This window comes from Pinus tabuliformis, chromosome 6 (assembly GCF_031772625.1).
Source record: "Pinus tabuliformis cultivar Carrire ecotype Pingquan chromosome 6, CPIR1, whole genome shotgun sequence".
Lineage (NCBI taxonomy): Eukaryota > Viridiplantae > Streptophyta > Pinopsida > Pinales > Pinaceae > Pinus > Pinus tabuliformis.
In genome coordinates this window covers 781298931-781304927 of record NC_142292.1, presented here as the reverse complement: position 1 = coordinate 781304927, position 5997 = coordinate 781298931, and positions in this window count along the sequence as shown.

Below are 5997 nucleotides of genomic sequence, written 5' to 3'. Positions count from 1 at the left end.
TAGGTCTCTAAGTTGCCAAAGAACACAAATGAGAATTCAAGGATAGCCACAAAGAAAACAAGCAATGCAGAAGCACCTGAAGCATTACAATCAACAATAAGTAGAGGGGTCTGCTCAAAGTACCAAAAGAAGGTGGAAACCTAAGAAAAACAAGCAATGCAGAAGTTTATGAAGCATTACAGTCAACAATAGATAGATGGGTATGTTCATATAACAAGAATGTAGAAACCCAAATGATCTTTTGGGAAAATTCAATACTAAAAGCATGCAAATATGTGAGTAAAGTCAGACATGGTACTTAAAGACCTAATGAAACTAAACAATTTTGATAAACATGAGGCTCAAAAATTTATTTTAAATCATGGTTTATAAAAAAGAACTAAACTAATTGTTTATAAAATAACAGTTGAAATTCCTAGGATGTTTGTGAGTGTCTCCAAAAGTGTCAGACTTTACATTTTTCAACATTTAAGGATTAAATTTAATTGGAAAAACAGTAAGCCAATGCACTTTATAACTAGCTCCAAGAACACAACTAAGGCTACCCTCAGTAGCCAAACAACTTGCAAAATTACCATGTCTTCCCAATCCAAACCTAGGATGTTTTTGGTCACTATGAATAACAATAAACACAAACATGAGGCTAAACAAATTAATTCAAACAACAGCAAGTACTAGATCAACATCTTAACCAAAAAAGGAACCAGGATAGCGCCAATAGAAAACAAGCCTCACTTAGAAGTTTATGAAGCATTAGAGTCAACAATAAGTAGAGGGGTCTTCTCATAGTACCAGAAGAAGATGGAAACCAACAGTAGTTTTCCAAGTACAAATACAGTCATGGTATTTAAGTGTAAAAACAAGTTCTCAAAACAACAATCACTGATAATTTTGAAGACATACAACCAAATCATTTTGTAGATTTGATTTTTCAAGGATACTAACATACATGTTGATAATTGCCTGGAATAAAGCAGAAGTATTTTTTCCTTGTATGAAAGCACAGTGTTCAAATATTCTTAACTAAATGCATAAAATATTTATGTAGATCGATGCATCTATGGCAAGAGTTAGTTATGTTTATCGTACAAGGAGAAGTCGCTAGAGAGTGACAAGGGGTGCCCAGCTGCAATGCCCATCGTCAGATGAGGGCAAGACAGGTGATGTGAATGTCAACAATTCCCCAAGAAACGTTGTTGAGGATGACCATGCGACTAAACCTAATGTTTTCACACCATCAGCCACAGAGCCACCATCAACAACAGTCCAAGGGGCAAGTTCAACTAAAAATATCAAAGCCATAAGAGGATGGAAAAAAGAAGAAATGTTAGTTGCAATTGACGACATAGAGTTTAATGGATACTCAGTTCGGGCATCTGCAAAAAAACATGGCATTCATCCCTCATCAATACATTATTGGATAAATAAACTGACTCATACAAATTTTAGAGAGCCTCTTACAGTTATGACTAAAGAAGAGGAGGTCGAGGTGGTTGAGTGGCGTAAAGAGATGGCCCAATTGGGACATGGGCTAGAGTCGATACAACTCAAATCCACAGTTGCTCAAATCTATCAAGGGATGCCAAACCCATTCAAAGATGGGTTTCCTAGTAAATCATGGTGATTTGGGTTTAAAAAAAGGAATTAAGAGCTTGTATTGCATACCGCTGAGGGTTTTGATAGAGACAGAGCATTAAATTTGCGCCTTGCAGTTATATGTAAGTTCTATGACACTCTTTAGTGCTTATGATAAACATTCTTATGGTGCAGACCATACATGGAACTGTGATGAAACAGTTTTACAAGCACGGAGCAATTGTGGCATGCGGGTAATTTCCAAGAGAGGGATTCAAAATGTGCCAAAGATTTTGCCTAAGAGCAGGGAGTGGATAACTATTTTATGTTGTGTCAATTCAATTGGTACTTCAATCCCATGATTGTATCTATTCAAAGGTAAAAATCAACTAAAAAATTGTATAAAACACTGTGAACCAGGTGCATGCATGCCTGCACATCCCCATGCATGGATGACTAAAAGAATTGTTTTTAAATTGGCTTTGTCACTTTGTTGCATCTGTACCAGGTGGTGTCTCACCTAATAAAATACACATATTGATATTAGATGGACATGGAAGCCACATGGATCTACAAACAATTGAGGAAGCAAACAATTTGGGCATCGACTTGTTGACATTACCCGCTCATAACACTCACAGATTGCAACCCCTTGATGTTAGTGTATTTGGCCCTTTCAAGAACTATTTCAGGTCAGAGCATGCTGCATGGATGGCAAAGAATCCAGGGGTTGAGGTGAAAAGGTTCAAGCTAGTAGATCTTGCAAGTAAATCATTTAAAAGGGATCTGACACCATCAATATCAACGCTAGCTTTATGAGGACAGGAATATGGCCACTGAATTATGATGCTCTTAAGCATGATACTGGTTGTAGCCAAGCGTTTCATGTGGATGGTCAGGAAGAAGGGCATGTCCAAACAGGTGTTGAAGTGCAAGAAGTAGATGAACAAGATGATGTGGTTGCAACCAGTATGATTTCTCTCTCTCAAGGACACTTATATGGTGAGAATGATAAAATTGTATGTGAAACACAGTGTAATCATGAAAAAATTTGCATTAACATGGGTGTCATTCTACCAACTCAAGAACATGAAACTTTTGTTGTTGATATTGTTAATGACATTGTTGAACATGCAGTTAACAATGACCAATTGACATTGCCAAGCCAAGTAACCCCATCGTCATGGCTGGCAGAAGCCATGATTAATTTGAACGAACATAGTGTCTCAACAACCAATGAACAAAGCATGAACATGCCTTCACAACCAACAGAATTGAACAGTGAAATTGTTCATAGTTTTTTGGATAATAGATCAATGGAAGAAGATGAAGCACATAATGAGGCATCAAATGAAGATAACAATATAGTTCAATCAGTTGTCTCTGATGTTGAAAGGGAAGTACCAAGCCATGACATGCAAGTGGGAGGGGTGGAGAAAATACTTGGTCGATTCCTAAAGCCACCAGTAGAAAGAGTATCAATGAAAAAAAGTAAGGTACACCGGGTAGTCTTCGTTTGGGCCGAAGTTCACAGTTACTCACCTCAAAAAGACTATATAAACATGTTAGTTGAGTCTGAAAAACTAAATAAATAATATTAAAAAATAAAATAAAAATAATAATAATAATAATTAATTAATTGAATGGAAATGTAGGATTTAAAACAGAAAAAGAAAGATCTAGCCAAGGAGAAGAAGGCAACAAGGATTTTTGCAGCACAACGTCGAGCAGATGAAAGGCTTGAAAGAGATAAAGCAAGGCAAGGGAAGGACCAACAAAAACAAATGGCAAGATAGGAAAAGGAATCAAAAAAGGTACAACAAATGCTTGAAAAGGAACAAGGAATGATCAATATGGTTGACAATGATGCAAGCACAGTTGATGAAACCAGGATTATGTCAAACACATTGGACAATATTGCAATTAATACACCATTATTCCAAGACCTCATAAGCATTCAAATGCCTCACTATCAAAATGAGGGTTTACCCACTTTTTTTATTCCTACCAAAGAGGTGTCAATTCTATGTATTCTCATCACACACCTCCACTTAATGCAGGGGTTACTAGTGCAAATGTGAGGTATGGGTACTCAATTACTCCATGGTTGGAAGGTTAAAATTGAACTCAAACATATGGCAGAAATCAACCATTTCCTAATCAACACTTTTTAGGTAGGCCAACCTACTTGGCTCAAGCAGGTAACTCCGGGAGTTTTGGCACTGAAGATTCTCAAGGCCATAAAGAGGGGTGTCATATGTTTTTGGTTGTAACCATATTATGATGTGGATTTTGGATGGATTGTCTCTTTTTCTTATCACAACAAGATTTTGGCTTACAACCTAGGTTGTTTTATTTCATACTGTTTGCGGAATTGTAACCAAAATCCATTTTAGAAAGAACATCTATAGTCTATTATAATGTATAAATCTTACCTAAGAATACAAATGGGATTTCATGCTATCCCTCTACACACCAAATGATGTAAAACACATGTATAACTGAGTTGTAAATATGATGACAAACAAATGAATAATGAAATCTTGAACAAATCACTTATTTAAATATGAAAAGTCCATAAAACAATGAACTGTAAAAGTACCTAACCTCACACCACATATGAAACCTCATTTACTGCAAGTCAACTTAGCATACAAATAGAGTGCATGTGCTTCTTGCTTCTTGCTTCTTGAAAGCTTTGAATGTTAAAAAAAACACAAATAAGAGCTAACAAATATTGCTTCTTTAAAGCTTTGTATTACCTCTACACGCCAAATGATTTACAACACATTTATAATTGAGTTGTAAATATGATGAAAAGAAAATGAATAACAAAATATTGAACAAGACACTTATTTAAATATGAAAATCCATAAAACAATGAACTGTAAAAGTACCTAACCTTACACCACATATGAAACCTCATTTACTGCAAGTTAACTTAGAAGAAAAACAGAGTGAGTGTGCTTCTTGTTTCTTGCTTCTTGCAATCTTTGAGTATTTAAAAAAATAAAAAATAAAAATTATAAGAGCTAACAAATATTGCTTCTTTAAAGATTTGTATTACCCTTACACACCAAATGATTTACAACACATTTATAACTAAGTTGTAAATATGATGAAAAACAAATTAATAATGAAATCATGAACAAGTCACTTATTTAAATATGAAAATTCCATAAAACAATGAACTGTAAAAGTACCTAACCTCACACCACATACGAAACCTCATTTACTACGAGTTAACTTAAAAGACAAATAGAGTGCATGTGCTTCTTACTTCTTGCTTCCTTAGAGCTTTGCATGTTAAAAAAAAAAAAAAAAACAAACAAATAAGAGCTAACAAATATTGCTTCTTTAAAGCTATGTATTACCTCTACACATCAAATGATTTACAACACATGTATAATTGAGTTGTAAATATGATGACAAACAAATGAAAAATGAAATCTTGAACAAGTCACTTATTTAAATATGAAAATTCCATAAAACAATGAATTGTAAAAGTTTTTAACCTCACCCCACAGATGAAACCTCATTTACTGCAAGTTAACTTAGAAGACAAATAGAGTGCATGTGCTTCTTGCTTCTTGCTTCTTTAAAGCTTTGCATGTAAAAAATTGTATAAATTGTGCTTGCATCATTGTCAACCAAATCATGTATAAATGTTGATTGTGACATGCCAACTCTCCAAATCTAGAAGGTAAGGAAATTTGCCCCCATCATTTGGAGTTGATGAAACATGATGCAAGCACAGTCGATGATGCTTCTTGCTGATATGGTTGACAACACTAGAAGGTAAGGAGATTCCTAAGGAACCTTTAAACAGAGAGAATAGTTCTTGTTGTGTAGGGTAATGGAAAAGAGTGCCATATCTATTAGATGGTTGGACAAGGGCTAAAAGAATTTATGTAGAGCAGATTGGCTTAATCATGAGAAATGAATTGCACTGAATAATGAGCTTAAAGACGTATTGCAATGAATAATGAGCTTAAAGATGTATAGTAGCTTTCCTTTGCACTTGTGGCATCAAAGCATGGATTGGAGGTGCAATCCATTGTTGATTCCTACAGTTGGGTAGTGAAACACTCAATAACTGCCTTTGCATTGGACATCAGAGTCTTGATTGGAGGTGCAATCCATTGCTGATTCTAACAGTTGGGCAGTGAAACACTCAGTAACTGGTTTGGAAGACTTCTTTTGATTTTAAATGGTATTCATATTCATCTTTGTATGGAATGCTTGACGCTTGTAATCTGTTGTGTGATCCATGAATTAAATTGATAATGAATAAATTATGTTTATAAAATAGTTATGTAGATAAGATTGATGACATTCTCCTAAGGCATGCTTGTGATTAAATATGATTGTAAACAAAGTAGAGTGCCCCAATGGCCAAGGAAGGCTCTAGGTATGCGAGAA